The sequence below is a fragment of the Triticum urartu genome, chromosome 6 (genome assembly GCF_003073215.2).
Source record: "Triticum urartu cultivar G1812 chromosome 6, Tu2.1, whole genome shotgun sequence".
Taxonomy (NCBI): domain Eukaryota; kingdom Viridiplantae; phylum Streptophyta; class Magnoliopsida; order Poales; family Poaceae; genus Triticum; species Triticum urartu.
The window spans coordinates 466718531-466744513 of NC_053027.1; the positions used below are offsets into that span (position 1 = coordinate 466718531).

A 25983-nucleotide genomic window follows, 5' to 3' on the forward strand; every position below is an offset into this window, starting at 1 on the left:
GCATGCTTTTGTTTTACATGGAGCCACGTTCGTGCGTTAATTGCGGAAACCCAACATGCGTGTTAAAATTAATTCACTAGAAGATTCAAGGCCGTGCCTCTGCTTTGCAGATGATTCTGCTAAAACACGGACAAAACCAAGTGAATGAAGTGATGGCAGAACCACAGCTTTGCAAGAACGAGACACACGGTCCTGCCTTCGGCATTGTAAAGCACTGTTCTACATGCCACACACAGGCACAGCCGTGATTCCACGTGCCTTAGTAGCAACAGCAAACGCCGTGAACCTACTGCCAGGCACTATATCCATTTGTAACACAGAAACGCAAACACAACCGTGACCCGTTGTGTTTGAAATCTTTGCATCACAGAAGCACCGCGTGAAGGCACATGAGGCACGGTTGGACACGCATCGCAAGCACGGTTATTTGAACTACTTACAGTCATGCATTCATAACAGAAGAACATGCGTTAGAATAGGCAATGCACAGTTACCACGAAATCCACAGTTATGCAGCCCTAGAAGAACTACCCGGATTCTGTGCTTAAAAACGTTTTCGTTCCATAACGGCGGGCGTGACCATACAACCGTGAGAGTCATGGTTGAACACTCACCGGTGGCATGGCCGCGGCTGCCTGTGCCCTTAGGTTATTTTTATCTCTCTGTCGCGCAGCAGAGAAGCATGCTTGTATTCTTACAACATCCACGTTCAGAAACCGACGCGACTGCAGAAAATAACAAGGAAACCTGTGCCTCTGATATTTTCGTCCGCCGAGTAAAAAATACATAAAGAAGCTTTTGCGTTCTTATTTAAATTTGTTTTGTTTCTATAACTGCAGCAAATTAACTTACAAGCCATTCTTATAACCACAACACAAGAAAATAAACAATCCCCACCAATTTCTTGCTATTTCATCGCTCCACGTGCGGCCTTGTTTTTGAATGTTCAGCGATCCATTATTCCTTCTCGACCCTTGTGCAACCCCACCCTTCTGCGTAGCTATTCAACCTATTTACCTGTAAAATTAATATTCATACATAAAAACAAAGCAAAATATTGCGGTCATCACTATTTTTTGCTTACGTCCTGTTTAAGCCGCATTATTACCTTTTAACTTTTCTATTCGTACTGTTCTCCGGTACCAAAAAGTCTCCACTCAGACCTTTCCTTTCTGAAAATGGACTGCGCAGATTCCGTGCCTTGTCCCGGGCTTCCCTGCACGCATTTTGTGTGCCTGGCTTGTGTGATGTTTGATTCTGGCCTAGATGCAAGACTTTGGTAAATGCTCCCTGCTGCCAGTGGGGTCGTCGGTATTGCTGGCGTCTGACGTCTTCCTCCTGGGCTTGGAGTGCATTGTCCTAAGCCGTTTGATGTCCTCGATGGTGTTGTCAGCCATTTCATTGACCTTGCCCTCTTCTCCTGCTGCGATTTCCTCTTTTCCTCTTCAATCCTCATCCTCTCCTGCACTTCTGGGTTATCCGGGCAGTTTGTTTTCATGTGACCCTTTTCTCCACAACGGTCGCACTTGGTTGCGGCTTTGTAGCCTTTTCCTTTCTTCTCAGAACCAGCTTTGATTCGATCTCCTTTTTTCGTACCCTTTGAGCCACTCATGGGAGGGTTCTTGAGAGTTTCGACAAGAATGCCTGTGTCTGGTTCCTCGGCAAGTTCCGCCATGACTTTTATTTTCATATCTACCGTACACTCACGCAGCACACGGTATGCCTTCTCTTTTCTGCATGCATTTGAACAGATATCCGGCAACTCAGCGTAAGCGAGGCCGAATCTCATAGTTTCGTCGTCTTGTATGGTCATGCTATCACCTTGACTTGTAGACAGAACTTTTAGACTCTCTGATAGATTCCTGGTCCATCTGGGGATGACAAAGGATTTTGGAAGTTGATCGATCATGCTTGTTTGGTCCATCACCTTAAGCACATGGCGGCACTGAATGCCATCCATACTCATTTTCTTGCAGCTGCAACTGTATATTTCTTTTTGCTCATCCACATCTACCCTGAACTCAGACCTGTCAAATTCCTCGCCGGGATATGGTCTCCACACTTTATCTCCAGGATCAATAATCTTTTTAAAAAAATACTGCCTCCCCTTTGCCAGATCAGAGCACTTGAAGTAAGTCCGGTTCCGTAGTTCCAGCTGGAATTTCCTGAAAATTTCATTCGTGTATACTTGACTTGCTTGTCTTTCAATCGGAAAACCCATCTCTAGTGATGGCGCCTTCTCTTCTGTTCGGTATCTTTTCTTGTCAAGCGTGGCGAGGCAATTTTGCTGAATTGTGTGATACGCATCGACAAACCTTTTTATAGTGTCCTTGTGGTCGACGTAATTCTTCCACATCGAATTCTTGCTCTCACTGTGAGTGGTTGTTGACGAGAAAGGACAGAAATAGTCCTTGAAGTAGGCCGGCACCCAAAAATTTCAGAGTTCCCATAGCATGTTCAGATGTTTGTTGCCTTCCGCCTTGTGCAGAGAAATTGCTGCTTTCCAGGCACGCTCAAACTCGTCTTGATCTAGTGAGTTTTTGACGATTCAAAATATATCATCAGACATCCCTGGGTGCTGCGCAAACACTGCTGCGTTATTTTCCTTCAGGTTCTTCCTAATATGCCACCAGCAGAACATGTGCCTCGTCCTCGAAAGAGCTTCCTTTATTGCAGTCTTCATCGCCTGGTCCTGGTCTGTTATTATGTATTTCGGCTCTTTACCTCCCATTGCCTCGACAAACATGCTTAGGAGCCACTTGAATGACCCTATTTTCTCATCCTTCAAAAGGCCTACTCCAAATAGGACGGTCGACCTGTGGTTGTCGACACCTATAATTGGTGCAAATGGCAAGCCATATATATTCATAGAGAATGTGGTGTCAAAAGACACGAAATCTCCATATAGATCATAATTCATCTTACACAAGGAGTCTGTCCAGAACAGGCTGCGCACTACATTGTTCTCTGTCTCTTCCACATGGTGGAATCCCGGCCTCCGCCTCTACATATCAGCAAACAGTTTTATGGTGTCTGCGATATCAGTGCCGCGCTCTCCAGCCCTGTCCCGGCATGCAATGTTGCTTATGTCAATCGTGTCGAACATAATTTCTCGCCTCGATTTCCCCATGGCAGCAAAAATCTGCATGACCTTCCTTGGTTCTAACCTCGTCTTCTGCAGCACTTGTATAAAGAATTTCTCCTGAGGTGTCATCTTCTTATAGCATCTCATGAACTTCAGCATCCAATCAGATGGGTGAAGCTCGTGGTTGTGCTCTAGACGCACGTTCTTCAGATACCATTTCCTCCTATCTGTATCCCTCTTGGCTGTTATTTGGACTGGGCAGCTTGTCCGGATCAAGCAGTTGCTCCTTCTCTCCTTAACATGTCTCCTAGTTATTTTATTCTGCCCTTCCTTGGTGCACTGAAGAACCTGCTTGTCAAGCTGCTGATCATATGTCGATCTTCTGCTCGTTGATCGCTTGGTAGAAAAATCAACCTTTCTAGCATATCTGCAGAAAAAGGAAAAACACTCATCCAATGATCCGAATACCATACCACCTTCTGGTTCGACCGCTTCGGTGACCTCCTGAATCGTTGGGTATCTGCCTTCTTTAAACATGTCATCCATTTCTTTCTCTACAATGGTCGGCAGCGCCATGATGATTCTGTCTACCGTGTCTTCATTCGTCTGATCGCATTCACTTCTGACGACATCAGTCTCATCACCAGCCACAGGTCCACTTACAGCGGAGCTGCTGCTGCTCTCTTGTTTGTCACACGCAGCGGCATCGTTTCTGCATGACACGGACAAATCCATAAATGAGTTTGCCTCTCCAATGTTGCATTGTGCAATGTTGCTCCCTGTTTCTCCGGCACTCGTGCAACCAAGGGATTGTGCTACTTCTACCATGCAATCCGTGTTGGCGCTGTACGCTACTTGCTCCTGTGAACATTGCATTTACTTCGAAATGGGTGGAGAACTATGATATTTCTTTCCCTCATCTGCTATCCCCTCCACCAAATCCTGAACACATGGCAAGAAACAGAATTAGATGTCCAGAGCAGCATATGCATTTTTTAATTTCTAAACAAAAGATTTATATGACTCATCAGGGCTCATCTGGTATACCAAAACCAGACCGTGCCTCTTCACCGAGTATAAGCGGTACACCAGAGGCATTGTTCACATCACGAATGTGACCATGCTACACACATCTGCACAAAGAGGCACATATGTGCTTCTGTTTACACCATACAATCGGAGACGCATAACAACATCCTATATAAAAGAACACAACTGCACATACAGCCGTACAAGACGGACAGCCGTCCTCCTGTTTTCCACTTTACCTTGTTCTCCCATAAAACTGTTTGTGTGTTGAATTGAAAAGCATAGTTCCGACGTCACCTTTGTTTTCCCATGCCTCTCTTGTCCAGCAAATCTTGCAACAACCTCCGTGCATTGATGATTTCGCTGACGATTTTAAATGCCATCGGAGATTCTTTGGAAGGACCCCTCATGTTGAACGCCATAGGTGATCCTTTCAAAGGACCTTGCCTTATGTTTTCATCGATTCGTGGACTACCGGGATACTTGCTTCCTTCCTCATACACCTGCGTGTGGAAGATACTGCAATTTAAATATACCAGACGAAGACAAAGAAAAAATTGCTCACAAAAAAATATACATTTACTTTAAATGTTGTTGCACGTTCGTATATGTTGTCACCTGTATTGCTTTCTGATGCTGCTGTATGGTAGAGCTTATTGCTCCTATGTTTGATTTTGTCGTTGGGCTCTTCTTGCTTGTGCAAACCGTTTCGAATCCTTGAACACCAATGCTTTTGTTGCCAATGATCCTTCTGCTTGCATCAAAGGAAATCCTGTTACCCTGCACCTCTTCATTATGACCGCCTACAAACGCTGGGCCGTCACAACGCCCGCTCTGCGCCTTTGTGGGCATCTGTGTCTTCAAACCAAAAAATAATTAGAGGCACGTGCGACTAAAACTTCCACATACGTTAAAACCAGCGTTTGAAATTTTTGTCGTTACCTGCACAATCTGCTTAGTGGAGTCTCTGCTGCTTAGAATGCTCCTCTTGGCAGGTGTCTGTTGCACACCATGCTCCTAGTTGGGGCGTTTGCCAAGAACTTGTATCTCACTCTTGACTCCAATTATTCCAGCCCGCATAGCATGTGCGTGTTTGACAGCATCTGCATCCTTGATCTTCCTCTCGTTTTGTAGTAATTTTTTTCTTCCACCTCTCGATACTCAACTGCAGAGTAGATGCACATGATAAATAGATATTATAGCATTCATCCAGGATATATAAATCATTTTTGTTGTTGTTAATGATCTACTATTTCGTGTTCTCAGTGGTGACACCTTGACAGCAAACGTCCCAGAAATAAAAGACCAAACACTAATGTTCAACTACCTTACTATTACCTGCCTCCCATAATCCTTGTCGATGTCGTTCAAAGACCGACCGTCCCTGTTGTCCTGACCAGATGATGCACTCCTGAACATCTGCCCCGAAAAAGAGACGTAATAAATATAAAGGTTATAAACCTGCAGTATCAGTGTTGAAACTTTTCGAAGTCGATATCAATAGAGATATATTTTTAGTTCTATATAATTAACATATATAAATATATACATATATTAATTTTTCATTAAACTACAGCCTCAACCAAAGTGAGATCCTCTCATGCTAATTTGCTTGTGCAACACTTAACACAAAGATAACCATGAAACCTAACAAAAGTAACAACCTCGTATTACAAGGACGAGAGGATACAAAACAAAAAACAAATTCAAAACAAAGCTACAGTGTAAAACTAAACAGTTTTATTCTATGAAACCCGACCACAACAAATTCATCAATGAATTGAATCTCGTGTATCAGGAATCGCCGCGCAAAAGGTGCGTTGATATTTTTTTTTACTAACCTTTGATTGTCAAATCTTATGCGCTGATTGTTCGGAAGACACACCTTTCTAAATTGTGTGGGGGGGGGTCTCCTTCCCTGTAGTTTGTCAGCGATCCCCTTCAATGATTTTGAATATCGTAGAGAGAGAAAAGAGAAAGAGAGAGGGAGAGAGAGAGAAAGAAAGAGAGAGGCTACTTCGTTTTTTGCGTGCAGGAGAAGAATAACCTGATAGGTGGGGTGTGTTTTGCGACGCATGAAAGATGGGCATGTTTCTTGGGTGTGACGAGATGCGGTAGGTCTACTTCACTTGGTCGTCTATGACACTGACAAGTGGGCTCTCAGTTACTAATTCCTCTAAGTCTCTCACTAACTTGTGGGGTCGGCCTTATATGAGTCCTACGAGGAGTACCTCCATCTGAGGTGAGAAAATGTGGTAGGTGGACTTCAAACTCATACTGACATGTGGGCTCTCAAATAGTTCCTCCAAGTATTTGACTAACTTGTGGGGTCATCCGCAGATGAGTTCCAGATCTCTCTCCATCTAGCATCGGTGGCGACAGGCGAGCTCTCGAAAGGAAAGCCAACCCTGATCCCTCCGCAGAGTTCGCTCGTCACTGAAAAATTATCGGTCTCCTTCATCTCACTCACCGTGGATCTCCTGTTCAGGTAATCCATTGCATCCTCACCATGATTATGCCACCGATTCAACGTTTGAACAAAAAAAATACCAGTGCTAGCAATTTCGTGGGCTGCGTACACACCGCATGTACGCAACATAGCAGGTGGGGCGCAATTTGAATATCGGTTCCGCATCCAATTATCTTCAGCTGGTCCGTGCTCAAACTGTTGTGCCGTCTTAACAGCAGAGGGGTTATGGATTTAAAATTAGGACTCAGCTAACCTCACTTTAACCATGCCAACTTCATGCTTGCGTCGTGGTTTTGCTAACTTGAGTTATATCTCCAGCCATGCAAAACTTAACCACTCGTCTTAGCTAACCAACTAGAGACAGGTCAAATTATTTGTATAGATCCGCAATCTATAGCAGAGATCCAAAGGATTTACGTCTGTTTTTGCAAAACACTTACTAACTCAGAGTTAGAACCCGTCTTAGCTAACCAACCTGTTGATGATGGTCTCACATGGACTGCTAACAACTATCTTACATAGCTGGCCTGGTAACGATGATGTCTCATGACCTCTTATGTAGAGTTCAATGAGATGGATTCCACCCCACAGCTGTCGGAGACTCAGTCTCAGTCTGTCGATGGCACGGAGATTGTCACCCAAGATTTCATGGTTCATGACCAACTAGAGGTAGAGAGACTAAGGATCGAGTTAAAACATGCAGCGCACAAAAAGCTTGTTGAGGAGTACAGGACAAAGAAGCAGCTTGCTGCCTCGAAGTAGGTGTTTTTTATCATGCATCTCGCGTGTGTCGTTGAAATTTCTTTGGAAATCAATGCCTCTCATTCTAGCTGCATTTTTAATCACGGCTTAAATATTTATCTCTGTTTTGCTGACTCAGCGTTTATATGTAAGCTTCTGCCAGAAAAGCATGTGGTTCAACAATACATTTGCTAAAGGTCATTTCTTATCTTTGTCCATAGAGCTGCTGCAATGGGTGAATACGAAGAAGAGTTCAGCACAAAACTTAGCTTCCAAAAATTCATTTTTCATCTGTGAAAAGCTAACAGAACCACAAAAACAGCTAGTTAGAGATATTGGTTTTGGGTACCTTCTAGATCTATGTTGTCACGAGCTTCCAAGGTGTTTCATTCGCTGGCTTGTCCGCTATTTTGATTGCCCTTCCAGGTGTTTCATACTGCCTAGCGGATACAGATTCCTTATCAACTCATACACCGTGCACCGGATCTTAGGAATTCTACTGGGCGGGCACATTATCCCTAGAAAATGCTCAGAAGCTTTCAGATGTCAGGTTAAGTCTGAAATTCGGTGTGCTAGGCATGCTCCAAACATCAGAGAGTTAACTGATCTCATAACCCCAGAGCTGACAGGAGAAGTGTTTCAACGGGTTTTCGTGATGTTTGCAACAGCGGTATTTCTATGCCCAACGACATATGATTGCGTTAGCCTTGACTATTTAGCCGCTCTAGAAGGACCAGCAAGTAACATATCATCATATGATTGGTCCGATGTTGTCACAGAGAAACTGGTGACATCACTCCAGACCTTCAAGGACAAAGGATTCGCAAGCGCCCTGTGTGGCTGCCTTCTGATTCCAGTGGTTCGTTCACTAACTTGTACACTTCTTTATACCCACAAGCTACAAGAACATGATTAAATTTTACCTCTTCCTCACTTGTAGATAACGTATTTTGAGTACCTAGATACGGAGATTATGGACTTGGAACCTGACACTCCTGCAAGACTTGTCATGTGGGACACAGAGGCCATTAAGAATTATGCTAACATAGACAGCCTGTCAACAGAGGACGGAATTTTTGGGAAACACACGGTGAGTCAACTTTTCATCATTTTCCTTTGGTGAACTTTTCGACTCAACATAATGACTTAGCTGCCATATATTAATTTGACTTGACTGTAATTCTTTCCTTCCACATGGCAGCTGAAAGACATTAGGCGCACGCCTTTCCAACCATCGCCTGGCTTTCAGGCGCCATTTTTCCAAATGAGTCCCAGACTAGAAGCCTACATAGAAGAATTTGTGCCTCAATAAAAACTTTGTTCCGTAAGTGATTTCCAGCTTCTGCACCTGATTTTATGTTTGAAATGATGTTCCCTAAGTTTTTACGAAATAGATACATGTCCTACTGTGTTCATCCAGACAGTTTCCTATAGTACGTTAGTTGTGCTTTTGTGTTAAAACCAGAAGTGCTTCCTATAGGACGTTAGCTCTGCTTTTGTGTTAAAACAGAAGTGCTTCCTATAGGACGTTAGTTGTGCTTTTGTGTTAAAACCAGAAGTGCTTCCTATAGTACGTTAGATGTGCTTTTGTGTTAAAACTAGAAGTGCTTCCTACAGTACGTTAGTTGTGCTTTTGTGTTAAATATAAAAGTGCTTCCTATAGTACCTTAGCTGTGCCTTTATGTTAAAACCAGAAGTGCTTCCTATAGGACATTAGTCGTACTTTTGTGTTAAATATAGAAGTGCTTCCTATAGTACGTTAGCTGTGCTTTTGTGTTAAATATAAAAGTGCTTCCTATAGTACCTTAGCTGTGCCTTTATGTTAAAACCAGAAGTGCTTCCTATAGGACGTTAGCCGTACTTTTGTGTTAAATATAGAAGTGCTTCCTATACTACGTTAGCTGTGCTTTTGTGTTAAATATAAAAGTGCTTCCTATAGGACGTTATCTGTGCCTTTGTGTTAAAACCAGAAGTACTTCCTATAGGACGTTATCTGTGCTTTTGTGTTAAAACCAGAACTGCTTCCTATAATACGTTAGCCGTGCTTTTGTGTTAAATATAAAAGTGCTTCCTATAGTACATTAACTGCGCATTTGTGTTAGATATACAAGTGTCTCCTATAGTACATTAGCTGTGGTTTGGTGTTAAAACTATAAGTGCTTCCTATAATACGTTAGCCATGCCTTTGCGTTAAAACTAACAGTGCTTCGTAAAGTACGTTAGCTGTGCTTTTGTGTTAAAACAAGAAGTGCTTTCATATAATATGTTACCTGTGCCTTTGCGTTAAAACTAACAGTGCTTCCTATATATAGTACGCTAGCTGTAATTTTGTGTTAAAACTAGAAGTGCTTCCTATAATACGTTAGCTGTGCCTTTGCGTTAAATATAGAAGTGCTCCCTATAGTATGTTACCTGTGCTTTTCTGTTAAAAATACAGGTACTTCCTATAGAACGTTAACTGTGCCTTTGTGTTAAATATAGAAGTGCTCCCTATAGTATGTCATCAGTGCTTTTTGTGTTAAAACTACAAGTGCTTCCTATAGTACGTTAACTGTGCCTTTGTATTAAACATAGAAGTGCTTCATATAGTACGTTAGCTGTGCCTTTGTGTTAATTGTAACACTGCTTCCCTACGACGGTAGATCAACCATGCTTCGTAAGGTAGGTCGACTGCGCTCTTTCAAGGAATGTGTTCACCATGATTCATGTACTTTGTTAGCCGCGCTTCCCGCAACACACCATGTGTCCTTCTGCGCATATTATTCCATGCCCTTTCTGCAATTGTTGACACAACGTACAGTAGTTCACAAGATATTTTTCATTTTCGATATTAATAACTTCTTTCATTCTCGGTCTTAATAATATCTGATGGTTTTCTTTCAATTCCAATCCAAGATGAAAATTGCCAAAGTTATCAATGAAATGTACAAAGAACTTTTCTCGCAGTTTCAACCAGTTCTCGAGCAGAAATTGAAGAAGCTCCTTTCACTTGGTAGGGATCTTAGTGCAAAAGAAACCAAGACCAAAGACCAGGACGTTTATTGCAACTTGCAACATGACAACTCAAATGAAAAAGAAACTTTTTCATCACTCCCGTCAACATATTCTACGCTTCCAAGTTCTAGCACGACAAGCAGTCAAAGTTCTTCCAGCAGTGGCTCAACCAGTGTCCTTCACGCCACATCATACTCCCTGGAAAATTTAAAGGGTTGCTGCGATACCCCTGACCCAAAATCCCAGAATCCGTACGACAGAGAGCAGTCCCAAATTCATCTATCTTCACACGTAAAATATCAACCCAGATTAAGTTGCTACTGGAAGTGAACAGGATCGACCACAACAAAGAGGACATTGATGAACAAGCCAAGATTCATCTGGACAAAGTTCATAACCATCTGCACAACTGCCTTGATGGCTTGCCGGTCCATGAGCCCTCCGTGTCAACATCCGAGATGCTGGAGAGCGGGGCAATTATAATGACAGGTGAAAATTCATCTGAGTGTTCTGTACCGATTGAAACCCAAAATTCTGCTGGAGGATCTGCAGACCACAACTCTCTGACAAGCCCACTAGAAAAACTCTTGGAGGAAACAGCAAAACCTACTGCAACAGAAACATTAGCCTCGCACTCTGCGGTTGACAAACAATTACTGACTGATCCAATCTCAGCAGATACACTTGGAGCACCTGTTTATCACGTTGGGAAAACGTCACCAACTACTGCACGGTCCAGCGGTTCTGACAGCGCTCACAACAACTCTTCAACCAACACAAAAAGCCTCATTGTATCCCAGTCTGCACAAAAATCAAACAATGTCACTGGACAACGTTCTTCTTCGCTATAGGAATATAAGGTCCATCTTGTTTCAACTTTGAGTGACGAGAAGAACATTGCTGAAACAGAACGCACAAGAGCTACTTCCTCCCTTCCTCCTACAATAGAAGTCCCCAATGATTCTGCCAGCGGTTCTGGCTCAGTACTGGACACGGGAAAAGCAATTCCATCCACTAGTTATGCTCCACTGGTTGCTGCACCATCTGTCAATGCAGAAGACAATAACATTGCAGAAGAACATGAACAGTGTACGAAGCAACCACCTATTGATCCCACAGACAGCGTCCCTATTACCACAAGCGCACATCCGCCAGAACCGGAACCACAAATGGCACCTCACAAGAGGTCCTTAAAGCAGTCAGAAGATCCAGGTAACAAGTGTACAGTGCCTCCTATGAAAAGAGTTAGGATACTGGATCCTCCACATAATTCAACAGAAACTGCAAACAACCAGTCTCTACAAGCTGACAACCATAAAATCCTCCTTAATTGTGGATTCATTAATGATGATCAAATATGGTCTGACCCATCTATCTATGAACAACTTGACAGAGTCATTGAACAAAAAAAGAAACAACCCTTTCATAACCAAGTAACATCACAACAATGCCAACCTGATACTATCTCACACTTGGCCAATAATTCAAGCTCGTCAGCTAGATCTTCCCTTTCTAACTATTCAGAGCCACCTATACCTAGCAGATCAGGATCAATGTCAGGAGGTAGCCACCCCACACAGGCCTTTGATACGTCATACTCTATAGGTTTAACTCAAACTGTCTTGTCCCAAAGTTTACCAGCAACTCCCTTGTCCCAACACTACAACCAACCAGCTCCTAGTATCAAAAACCACTTCTACCGACATCCTGGTGCTCAGAATAATGACGGTTCAAACAAAATCCAGCGCTCACCATATGCGATGAACAACCAAAGTCACAAGCAGTACCAGCAACAAACCACTGTCCGTGATGCCCACTACCCCCAACACAATGATGCTCAGAACAACAGCACAACACGGTGCCAACAACGCCAACCTCAAGAGCAGAACAATCAGCAACCACACAGAGGTGGGTCTAATGGGCAAAGTTATAGTGCCTTGCAACAACAGTTCAACATCATGCAGTATTCCGGCCATCCTCTCCAGCATTTCCCAACAGATATTCTTTCAAGCTCAACCGGTAATCCAACTGTCAGAACATTAAAACTGCACATGCAACACCAACCACAACGCCTAATGTTCCAAAGAAACAACAATTATAATGAGGGTCGTCTGCAAATTAGTAATGGTCAATTGAACTCCGGTGGTCATGTCTTCCAGCCTCACCACATCATTCTGAGCTAGAACAGACTCTATTCACTGACCAAGGGAATGACCATCAAGATCACTGCCAACTTTTGGAAATAAGAGATTCCACAAACGAGGAGAAAGAAGTGTATGAAACAATCGTCGACAATACGCCAGGTATCAAGCAAAATGATAGGTAATGAATTCGTTGTTCCTGTTACAGTAAAGTTTTGGTCCCTTCGTTTAATAATGCTAATCGTTTCATCTTATGTTTAAAAAGAAATCCTACGATTTAAAATTCATTTGTTTTTTTATAGCAAGAGGATATTCTACGTCGATCGACGTTGGGCTGATCATCGAACTTTAGGTTTGTCAATGAAGGTATACGGATATATCCACTCATTCGTGGTCGATGCTTACTCAGCGTTGCTGATGAAAGAACAATTCTACGCAACGCCAACATTTGTGCACAAGCATATAATGTACATGGACGCTTCTGTAAGTTCTTGCTTCTCATAAATAATAATAACAAATCACAGTTACTACTACTACCACACTGAGTGACACAGCTACAATTTTCTGCAGGATAAATTTAAAGTTCTAGGAGCAAGCACAAAACTACTCAAGGAACAGATTGTGGAAAAAACTATTAGGTACAGGCTGCCCAAAAAATGTAACATCGTGAGTTCACCCTACTCACTCTATCTGCCCAGTGTTCATCTTTGATTCTACAAGTTTTTCTTGTTACAATGATATTATTCCCTGTCAATTGTTTTAGGTCTTAATACCTGTGAGAAAAGATCCACATTTTATCTACCTCATCATCGTGAATCTTGCAATGCGTCGCTTCGAAATTCTGTGTCCTTATATCAATTGCGATGGTATAAAGGAACACTCGGACATTGTCATCGAAAACTTCAAGAGAGCTTACCATTCTGCTTACAACAACTATCCTCACACCATGGCCTCCTTTCATGTCAAACATGTGCAGAGTGTATGTAACTCAGACAGTGAGTAAGTTTCTTTTAACTGTAGCTCTACCTCATTTAAACCATGCATCTTTTTGTTCCACTACACATCCCATACCTACTATTCACCTTCTAATCACAGACATTAATGCTCTCAATTTTCAAGGATGACAGTGCTATTTACACCATGCATTTGATGCCGCTCATTAATATGAATAATAATTCATTTTTTATCAATAATGTAAGTTCACTCTCATTGACAACACATCAACATACGTTCATCCAAGCCAGCTGAACATTAAGTTTTGCAATAAATTTTATTAATTTGCACGGTTATGTGTTTGCAGATCCATGTGAAACCAATGAGAGAACAACTAACTTACAAAATGATAACATCCAACCACAACACAGGCCATGTATTTGAGGCACTGAGCATCGTCCTCGACAAGTACAATATCCGGCGCGAAAGAAGAAGAGTTGGAAGAAGATGACTACTGCTTAAATTTGCATTAATTTAGCTGGAGCCATCCGAACATTGTTTCAGACAGCCATATCGACTCATATGTAATCACAACAACATTTCACCTATTTTTGTGTCCGTCCAAGATATCTGCTATGGATCCCGTTAAACACAGTTGTGCGTTCAAATGGTCAAGTCTTAAATTCCTGAACAACAAACATTTACAAATAAGAATCATATTTTTTCCAAAAGTTCTAAACATGATATTCAACACATCACTTCCTTGCACTAGAACACCACTCAATGACTCACCTCAATGACTCACCTCCAGTAATCCGGGTCACGGAGGCACTGTCGTGCCTCTTTCCACGTAGAACGTGCTTCTCTAACCACGGATTGTTGGAAATATGCCCTAGAGGCAATAATAAATTGATTATTATTATATTTCCTTGTTCATGATAATCGTTTATTATCCATGCTAGAATTGTATTGATAGGAAACTCAGATACATGTGTGGATACATACACAACACCATGTCCCTAGTAAGCCTCTAGTTGACTAGCTTGTTGATCAATAGATGGTTACGGTTTCCTAACCATGGACATTGGATGTCGTTGATAACGGGATCACATCATTAGGAGAATGATGTGATGGACAAGACCCAATCCTAAGCATAGCACTAGATCGTGTAGTTCGTATGCTAAAGCTTTTCTAATGTCAAGTATCAATTCCTTAGACCATGAGATTGTGCAACTCCCGGATACCGTAGGAGTGATTTGGGTGTGCCAAACGTCACAACGTAACTGGGTGACTATAAAGGTGCACTATGGGTATCTCCGAAAGTGTCTGTTGGGTTGGCACGAATCGAGACTGGGATTTGTCACTCCGTGTGACGGAGAGGTATCTCTGGGCCCACTCGGTAGGACATCATCATAATGTGCACAATGTGATCAAGGAGTTGATCACGGGATGATGTGTTACGGAACGAGTAAAGAGACTTGCCGGTAACGAGATTGAACAAGGTATCGGGATACCGACGATCGAATCTCGGGCAAGTATCGTACCGATAGACAAAGGGAATTGTATACGGGATTGATTAAGTCCTTGACATCGTGGTTCATCCGATGAGATCATCGTGGAACATGTGGGAGCCAACATGGGTATCCAGATCCCGCTGTTGGTTATTGACCGGAGAACGTCTCGATCATGTCTGCATGGTTCCCGAACCCGCAGGGTCTACACACTTAAGGTTCGATGACGCTAGGGTTATAAAGGAAGTTTGTATGTGGTTACCGAATGTTGTTCGGAGTCCCGGATGAGATCCCGGACGTCACGAGGAGTTCCGGAATGGTCCGGAGGTAAAGATTTATATATGGGAAGTCCTGTTTTGGTCCACCGGAAAAGTTTCGGGTTTTATCGGTAACGTACCGGGACCACCGGGAGGGTCCCGGGGGTCCACCAAGTGGGGCCACCAGCCCCGGAGGCTTGCATGGGCCAAGAGTGGTAAAGGACCAGCCCCTGAGTGGGCTGGTGCGCCTCCCACAAGGCCCAAGGTGCAAGGGAGTGGGAAGGGGGGGCAAACCCTAGGGCAGATGGGCCCTAAGGCCCACCCTGGTGCGCCTCCCCCTCTCCCCTCCCCTTGGCCGCCCCTAGATGGGATCTAGGGGGCTGCCGCCACCCCTAGGGAGGGAACCCTAGGTGGGGGCGCAGCCCCTCCCCTTCCCCTATATATAGTTGAGGTTTGGGCTGCCCAATACACACGAGTTCCTCTCCCCGTTGGTGCATCCCTACCTCTCTTTCTCCCCGTCTCTCGTAGTGCTTGGCGACGCCCTGCTGGAGTACCACGCTCCTCCACCACCACCACGCCGTTGTGCTGCTGTTGGATGGAGTCTTCCTCAACCTCTCCCTCTCTCCTTGCTGGATCAAGGCATGGGAGACGTCACCGGGCTGTACGTGTGTTGAACGCGGAGGTGTCGTCCGTTCGGCACTAGGATCTTCGGTGATTTGGATCATGACGAGTACGACTCCTTCAACCCCGTTCTCTTGAATGCTTCTGCGTAGCGATCTACAAGGGTATGTAGATGCACTCTCCTTCCCCTCGTTGCTAGTTTCTCCATAGATAGATCTTGGTGACACGTAGGAAAATTTTGAATTTCTGCTACGTTCCCCAACAGTGGCATCATGAGCTAGGTCTATGCGTAGTTTCTATGCACGAGTAGAACACAAAGTAGTTGTGGGCATTGATTTTGTTCAATATGCTTACCGTTACTAGTCCAATCTTGATTCGGCGGCATTGTGGGATGAAGCGGCCCGGACCAACCTTACACGTACGCTTACGTGAGACCGGTTCCACCAACAAACATGCACTAGTTGCATAAGGTGGCTGGCGGGTGTCTGTCTCTCCCACTTTACTCGGATCGGATTCGATGAAAAGGGTCCTTATGAAGGGTAAATAGCAATTGACATATCACATTGTGGTTTTGCGTAGGTAAGAAACGTTCTTGCTAGAAACCCATAGCAGCCACGTAAAACATGCAAACAATAATTAGAGGACGTCTAACTTGTTTTTGCAGGATATGCTATGTGATGTGATATGGCCAAAGGATGTGATGAATGATATATGTGATGTATGAGATGATCATGTTCTTGTAATAGGAATCACGACTTGCATGTCGATGAGTATGACAACCGGCAGGAGCCATAGGAGTTGTCTTTATTTATTTATGACCTGTGTGTCAACTTAAACGTCGTGTAATTACTTTACTTTATTGCTAACCGTTAGCTGTAGAAGTAGAAGTAATAGTTGGCGAGACAACTTCATGAAGACACGATGATGGAGATCATGATGATGGAGATCATGGTGTCATGCCGGTGACGATGATGATCATGGAGCCCCGAAGATGGAGATCAAAAGGAGCAATATGATATTGGCCATATCATGTCACCATTTGATTGCATGTGATGTTTATCATGTTTATACATCTTATTTGCTTAGAACGACGGTAGTAAATAAGATGATCCCTCATTAAAATTTCAAGAAAGTGTTCCCCCTAACTGTGCACCGTTGCGACAGTTCATTCGTTTCTAAGCACCACGTGATGATCGGGTGTGATAGATTCCAACGTTCACATACAACGGGTGTAAGACAGATTTACACATGCAAACACTTAGGTTGACTTGACGAGCCTAGCATGTACAGACATGGCCTCGGAACACAGAAGACCGAAAGGTCGAGCATGAGTCGTATAGAAGATACGATCAACATGAAGATGTTCACCGATGTTGACTAGTCCGTCTCACGTGATGATCGGACACGGCCTAGTTGACTCGGATCATGTAATCACTTAGATGACTAGAGGGATGTCTATTTGAGTGGGAGTTCATAAGATGAACTTAATTATCCTGGACATAGTCAAAAGGTCTTCGCAAATTATGTCATAGCTCGCGCTTTAGTTCTACTGTTTAGATATGTTCCTAGAGAAAAAATTAGTTGAAAGTTGATAGTAGCAATTATGCGGACTAGGTCCGTAAACTGAGGATTGTCCTCATTGCTTCTTAGAAGGCTTATGTCCTTAATGCATTGCTCAGTGTGCTGAACCTCGAACGTCGTCTGTGGATGTTGCGAACATCTGATATACACATTTTGATAACTACGTGATAGTTCAGTTAAACGGTTTAGAGTTGAGGCACCGAAGACGTTTTTGAAATGTCGCGAAACATATGAGATGTTTCGAGGGCTGAAATTGGGATTTCAGGCTTGTGCCCACGTCAAGAGGTATAAGACCTCCGACGATTTTCTTAACCTGCAAACTAAGGGAGAAAAGCTCAATTGTTGAACTTGTGCTCAGATTTTCTGAGTACAACAATCATTTGAATCAAGTGGGAGTTGATCTTCCAGATGAGATAGTGATGTTTCTCCGAAGTCATTACCACCAAGCTGCTAGAGCTTCGTGATGAACTATAATATATCAGGGACATATATGATGATCCTTGAGATATTCGCGATGTTTGACACCACAAAAGTAGAAATCAAGAAGGAGCATCAATTGTTGATGGTTGGTGAAACCACTAGTTTCAAGAAGGGCAAGGGCACGAAGGGATACTTCATGAAACGGCAATTCAGCTGCTGCTCTAGTGAAGAAACCCAAAGTTGAACCCAAACCCGAGACTAAGTGCTTCTGTAATAAGGGGAACAGCCACTGGAGCAAAATTACCCTAGATACTTGGTAGATTAGAAGGCTGGCAAGGTCGATAGAAGTATATTGGATATACATTGTGTTGATGTGTACTTTACTAGTACTCCTAGTAGCACCAGGGTATTAGATACCGGTTCGGTTGCTAAGTGTTAGTAACTCGAAATAAAAGCTACGGAATAAGCGGAGACTAGCTAAAGGTGAGCTGACGATATGTGTTGGAAGTGTTTCCAATGTTGATATGATCAAGCATCGCACGCTCCCTCTACCATCGAGATTGGTGTTAAACCTAAATAATTGTTATTTGGTGTTTGCGTTGAACATAGACATGATTGGATTATGTCTATCGCAATACGGTTATTCATTTAAGGAGAATAATGGTTACTTTGTTTATTTGAATAATACCTTCAATGGTCTTGCACCTAAAATGAATGGTTTATTGAATCTCGATCGTAGTGATACACATGTTCATGCCAAAAGATAGTAATGATAGTACCACCTACTTGTGGCACTGCCACGTAAGTCATATCGGTATAAAACGCATGAGGAAGCTCCATGTTGATGGATCTTTGGACTCACTCATTTTTGAAAAGTTTGAGACATGCGAACCATGTCTATTGGTGTATATGCATGAAGAAACTCCATGCAAATGGACCGTTTGGACTCACTTGATTTTGAATCACTTGAGACATGCAAATCATACCGCATGGGCAAGATGACTGAAAGCCTCGTTTTCAGTAAAATGGAACTAGAAAGCAACTTGTTGGAAGTAATACATTTTGATGTGTGCAGTCCAATGAGTGCTGAGGCATGTAGTGGATGTCGTTATGTTCTTACTTCACAGATGATTTGAGTAGATGTTGAGTATATTTACTTGATGAATCACGAGCCTGAATTATTGAAAGGTTCAAGTAATTTCAGGGTGAAGTTGAAAGATCGTCGTGACAAGAGGATAAAATATCTATGATATGATCATAGAGATGAATATCTGAATTACGAGTTTGGCACAGAATTAAGACATTGTGGAAATTGTTTCACAACTAATACATCCTGGAACACCATAGTGTGATGGTGTATCCGAACATCATAACTGCACCCTATTGGATATGATGCATACCATGATGTCTCTTATCGAATTACCACGATAGTTTATGGGTTAGGCATTAGAGACAACCACATTCACTTTAAATAGGGCACCACGAAGTTCCGATGAGATGACACCGTATGAACTATGGTTTAGAGAAACCTAAGCTGTCATTTCTTAAAAGTTTGGGGCTGCGACGCTTATGTGAAAAAGTTTCAGGCTGATCAGCTCGAACCCAAAGCGGATAAATGCATCTTCATAGGACACCCAAAACAGTTGGGTATACCTCCTGTCTCAGATCTAAAAGAAATAAGGGATTGTTTCTTGAATCAGGTCCTTTCTCGAGGAAAAGTTTCTCTCGGAAGAATTGAGTGGGAGGATGGTGGAGACTTGATGAGGTTATTGAACCGTCTCTTCAACTAGTGTGTGACAGGGCACAGGAAGTTGTTCCTGTGGCACCTACACCAATTGAAGTGGAAGCTTATGATAGTGATCATGAAACTTCAGATCAAGTCACTACCAAACCTCGTGGGATGACAAGGATGCGTGCTACTTCAGAGTGGTACGTAATCCTATCTTGGAAGTCATGTTGCTAGACAACAATGAACCTACGAGCTATGGAGAAGCGGTGGTGGGCCTGGATTCCAAAATGGCTCGAGGCCATATAATCCGAGAGAGGATCCATATATGAAAACAAAGTGTAGACTGTGGAAGAACTACTTGATGGTCGTAAGGCTATTAGGTACATATGGATTTTAAAAGGAAGACAGACAATGATGGTAAGTATCACCATTAAGAAAGCTTGACTTGTCGTTAAGATGTTTTCCGACAAGTTCAAGGAGTTGACTATGATGAGACTTTCTCACTCGTAGCGATGCTAAAAGTCTGTTGGAATTGTGTTAGTAGTTACTGCATTATTTATGAAATCTTGCAGATAGGATGTCAAAACATTGTTTCCTCGACGATTTTCTTGAGGAAAGGTTGTATGTGATACAACCGGAAGGTTTTGTCAATCCTGAAAGATGCTAATAAGTATGCAAAGCTCCAGCATCCTTCTGAGGACTGGAGTAAGCATCTCAGAGTTGGAATGTATGCTTTGATGAGATGATCAAAGTTTTGGGTGTATACAAAGTTTATGAGAAACCTGTATTTCCAAAGAAGTGAATGGGAGCACTATAGAATTTCTGATGAGTATATGTTGTTGACATATTGTTGATCAGAAATGATGTAGAATTTCTGGAAAGAATGCAGAGTTATTTGAAAAGTGTTTTTCGATGGAAAACCTGGATTAAGCTACTTGAGCATTGAGCATCAAGATCTATAAGGATAGATCAAAACGCTTAATGGTACTTTCAAATGAGCACATACCTTGACATGATCTTGAAGGTGTTCAAGGTGGACCAGTCAAAGAAGGAGTTCTTGCCTGAGTTGTAAGGTACGAAGTTAAGACTTAAAGCTCGACCACAGCAGAATAGAGAGAAAGGACGAAGGTCGTCCCCTATGCTTAAGACATAGGCTCTACAGTATGCTATGCTATGTACCACACCTGAAGTGTGCCTTGCCATGAGTCAGTCAAGGGGTACAAGAGTGATCCAAGAATGGATCACATGACAGCGGTCAAAGTTATCCTTAGTAACTAGTGGACTAAGGAATTTTCTCGATTATGGAGGTGGTAAAAGAGTTCGTCGTAAAGGGTTACGCCGATGCAAACTTTGACACTAATCCAGATTATTCTGAGTAGTAAACTGGATTCGTATAGTAGAACAGTTATTTGGAATAGCTCCAAATAGAGCGTGGTAGCTGCATCTAGGAGATGACATAGAGATTTGTAAAGCACACACGGATCTGAAAGGTTCAGACCCGTTGACTATAACCTCTCTCACAAGCATAACATGATCAAACCCAGAACTCATCGAGTGTTAATCACATGGTAAATGTGAACTAGATTATTGACTCTAGTAAACTCTTTGGGTGTTAGTCACATGGGGATGTGACCTTGAGTGTTAATCACATATCGACGTGAACTAGATTATTGACTCTAGTGCAAGTGGGAGACTGTTGGAAATATGCCCTAGAGGCAATAATAAATTGATTATTATTATATTTCCTTGTTCATGATAATCGTTTATTATCCATGCTAGAATTGTATTGTTAGGAAAGTCAGATACATGTGTGGATACATAGACAACACCATGTCCCTAGTAAGCCTCTAGTTGACTAGCTCGTTGATCAATAGATGGTTACGGTTTCCTAACCATGGACATTGGATGTCGTTGATAATGGGATCACATCATTAGGAGAATGATGTGATGGACAAGACCCAATCCTAAGCATAGCACTAGATCGTGTAGTTCGTATGCTAAAGCTTTTCTAATGTCAAGTATCATTTCCTTAGACCATGAGATTGTGCAACTCCCGGATACCGTAGGAGTGCTTTGGGTGTGCCAAATGTCACAACGTAACTGGGTGACTATAAAGGTGCACTACGGGTATCTCCGAAAGTGTCTGTTGGGTTGGCACGAATCGAGACTGGGATTTGTCACTCCGTGTGACGGAGAGGTATCTCTGGGCCCACTCGGTAGGACATCATCATAATGTGCACAATGTGATCAAGGAGTTGATCATGGGATGATGTGTTACGGAATGAGTAAAGAGACTTGCCGGTAACGAGATTGAACAAGGTATCGGGATACCGACGATCGAATCTCGGGCAAGTATCGTACCGATAGACAAAGGGAATTGTATACGGGATTGATTAAGTCCTTGACATCGTGGTTCATCCGATGAGATCATCGTGGAACATGTGGGAGCCAACATGGGTATCCAGATCCCGCTGTTGGTTATTGACCGGAGAACGTCTCGATCATGTCTGCATGGTTCCCGAACCCGCAGGGTCTACACACTTAAGGTTCGATGACGCTAGGGTTATAAAGGAAGCTTGTATGTGGTTACCGAATGTTGTTGGGAGTCCCGGATGAGATCTTGGACGTCACGAGGAGTTCCGGAATGGTCCGGAGGTAAAGATTTATATATGGGAAGTCCTGTTTTGGTCACCGGAAAAGTTTCGGGTTTTATCGGTAACGTACCGGGACCACCGGGAGGGTCCCGGGGGTCCACCAAGTGGGGCCACCAGCCCCGGAGGCTTGCATGGTCCAAGAGTGGTAAAGGACCAGCCCCTGAGTGGGCTGGTGCGCCTCCCACAAGGCCCAAGGCGCAAGGGAGTGGGAAGGGGGGGCAAACCCTAGGGCAGATGGGCCCTAAGGCCCACCCTGGTGCGCCTCCCCCTCTCCCCTCCCCTTGGCCGCCCCTAGATGGGATCTAGGGGGCTGCCGCCACCCCTAGGGAGGGAACCCTAGGTGGGGGCGCAGCCCCTCCCCTTCCCCTATATATAGTTGAGGTTTGGGCTGCCCAATACACACGAGTTCCTCTCCCCGTTGGTGCAGCCCTACCTCTCTTTCTCCTCGTCTCTCGTGGTGCTTGGCGAAGCCCTGCTGGAGTACCACGCTCCTCCACCACCACCACGCCGTTGTGCTGCTTCTGGATGGAGTCTTCCTCAACCTCTCCCTCTCTCCTTGCTGGATCAAGGCATGGGAGACGTCACCGGGCTGTACGTGTGTTGAACGCGGAGGTGCCGTCCGTTCGGCACTAGGATCTCCGATGATTTGGATCACGACGAGTACGACTCCTTCAACCCCGTTCTCTTGAATGCTTCCGCGTAGAGATCTACAAGGGTATGTAGATGCACTCTCCTTCCCCTCGTTGCTAGTTTCTCCATAGATAGATCTTGGTGACACGTAGGAAAATTTTGAATTTCTACTACGTTCCCCAACACGGATAACTAAGCTGACACACACAAGTGCGCCACCAGTTACCACAGGACCGTCCCCTCTCGACTGCTTAACACCGGTCCCTCTCCAAGCCAAATGAGTCATGGAAGCACGACCATGGCTCAAGTTAACGAAAGAAGAACCATCCTCTGTGATAGACGACTAAACTGAAAAAATACCAAAACAGAAGAACAACCGTGACTTGAACTGTAAAAGGTTCGTGACCTCACAAGTTTCAACGACGAGTCTCTCTCAGCAAATAAGTGAAAGCAAACGTTTCGAAAGAAAGGCACGACCATGCCTTTGAGTAACATCGTAGACGTGCCTCTCCGAGCGAACGTGTAAGAGAAAGCATTTGCGAACAACAGACAGAACTCTAACTCAACATAACATAGCACATGGCTCCACTAACTAGACAGACGTGACTTCACTAGCAGACTAACTAGAAATATTACAGAACATACAACCATGACAGTGACTCATACTAACATAATGCAACTGTCGATAACACAATACTCCCACAGCAAGTATCACACTGGATTACCGTCCCTAAAACAGACAACATATACTGAAACAAACAACATATATTGAAACAGATAGCAAAGTGAGAAAATCTGAAGAATCTTAAACACACTCAAGCTCTGCATAAAACCATTTCAAACACACAATCACAGCCATATATTCAATATAAAAACAACTGTGCCAAACACAGTACAAACACAAAGCAAAAGTAAAGCCCCTAACTATCAGTGAAGAAGCTAGCAAACTAATAAGACCAGAGCGTGCCTTGCCTAAAACAAAATCAATGCCTCCCTGAACAGATGACTGTGCGCTGCCTAGAATCACAAAAGTGCACATCTGAGTGCTCCTCTTAATACATCTCATCTTATACCAACTCGTAGCGACAAATCATACAGGAAAATATTCTTGAAGGCACCCAATCAAGAAAAACATAATGGAACGAAAATAAACTTAAATTTCCAAACTAGTCAACTCCATCCGGTTCAAAATAAAACAACCACAATTACAAATTCATCAGTCTATGTAATACTACCCCATACAATAACCAATTCATCACACAATCCATCTTGTCGGCATTTCCACCTGGACTACTCCTCAGAAACGTCCTCGCCATCTGAGATCAGGAAGACCGCGACGATGCAGGATGTCCCTCATCGACAGAAACCGGCGGTATAGCTCATAGCTCACATACCCTTCCTAAAGGAAAATCAAATTAAAACATGAATATACAAAAAAACAAGTACTGTTCTGGCAACAAAGGCAAAAACTAACGAAAATGAAATCTTCACTTAAAGTAGCTCCATATTTTAGGTGATCAAAAGTAAGTGGCTTCCAATCCCAGTAGTGACGAAGAAGTTCTGGAAAAGATGACTCCAGCTTCGAATAAGATTCGTCAATGATGGCTCCTGCTAAGTCCTCCATGGAGTCCCTTTCTTCGCCGCCTTTGATCATAAACTTCTCTTGGATGTCGATATGGTACCCTTCTGGAATTCTGATGAAATCTTGAAAAGGAGCATCTCTAATATTCCTGACGCCCACACTAGAGAAAGTTATACCTCTATTCTCAAGGAAATTCTTCAGGGCAGGGCACTCCGTCCTGGCCCTGCAGAAGTGATAGAGCAAAACATGATTCCGCATAGCCAGTTGCATGACAGCGAATTTTCTACGCCCATAACAATCTTTTCGCGTGAACTCCATGCCGAGACCAACAAACTTGTGCTTCTCCTCGCGCAACCAGTCCTCGTACAAGCGAATGATCTCATCCACCTTACCAGGCTCGTTGGTGTACCACACGTCGAGCTTCGTGTTACCATCGGCAACTATAGAATGGTACTTAGTGGTGTTCAAAAAGTCGTCCATGGCAACGAGTAGCAAGGTGCCAATGGAGATTCCTAAGACCCTGCGACAAGGTTGGGGAGTGGCGAGGAGGCTGGGAACTGACTGATGTTCTGTGGCTACAATACGACATGAAAACCTCACAAACACGGCCAGTATTTAACCTTGGCAAGGGACCTTTGAGTTACAATGCGCATTAACGTGTGAACTAGGAACAACGAATAGACGGTTGTGCTTCCGAAGCACATAAAACCATGCACTTCGTAAAGTCACGGCTGTGCACAAATATTTGATGCCGTGGAGAAATCGAGGAGCCTCTAACTTTATTTTACGGTAACTGACACACTGAATAGTCACATCGAACAGCCGGCAGATAGGTCATCAATTCCTCCTTTGAAAGAAGACCACCAATGGAAGAATCCAATGAAGAAAACAAACAACCAGCCGTACGCCTTAGATCTGAAGGCCAAAACTCATCTGTGCCTCATCTAGCTAGATTCACAACATCTGTCCCTCGATAGTCAAGGCTGGTTTCAGGTGAGGCCCGGGTATGCAGGCACAACACGCACATACGTGTCTATCAGGCACGGGTATGTAGGCACAGGACGCACATACGTGTCTATTCCACAGGCACGGGTATCACCACAGGCACGTAGAGATACAAGCAGCAACTCGCCGGAAACACGTGAATGCAGGCAACAAAGGCACGAAAACATAGCCTCTACATGCACGTGCTTCGGCTTGGCAAGGCACAAATATGACCTTGCAATTAACGTTCTCGAGCCACCGCTAGACACCCTCTGCATACAGACATGGAATTGCAGCTTCTCTGACGCACAAGCACAGTTTTCGAATTGGCATTATCGAGGCACAAATACAAATCCTCTGGATGAAAAAAAGAGAGGTGGCAGAGGCATCGGTAAGAACACTCTGTTCGAGAGGCACGGTTGCAAACTCTCAAGAGGGACAGCCATGTGACACCGCAGACACATAGACACGTGAAGTTTATCACATGAGGATACATCAAATACAAGCAACGAATCAATGGTAGAAGTGAAAGAGCCACAGTTTTAAAGTGTCTAGAGGCACGGGCGTGTAGAAGCATGGGCACGACGAGTCACGGCCACCGCATCCCCTCACGGACTGGCA

General features: G+C 43.6%; 1 pseudogene; it reads right to left on the reverse strand.

Moving 5' to 3' along the window:
- Window positions 1-1120: 1120 nt before the first annotated feature.
- LOC125516852 lies at window positions 1121-24858 on the reverse strand (annotated as a pseudogene).
- Between the last annotated feature and the right edge of the window lie 1125 nt (window positions 24859-25983).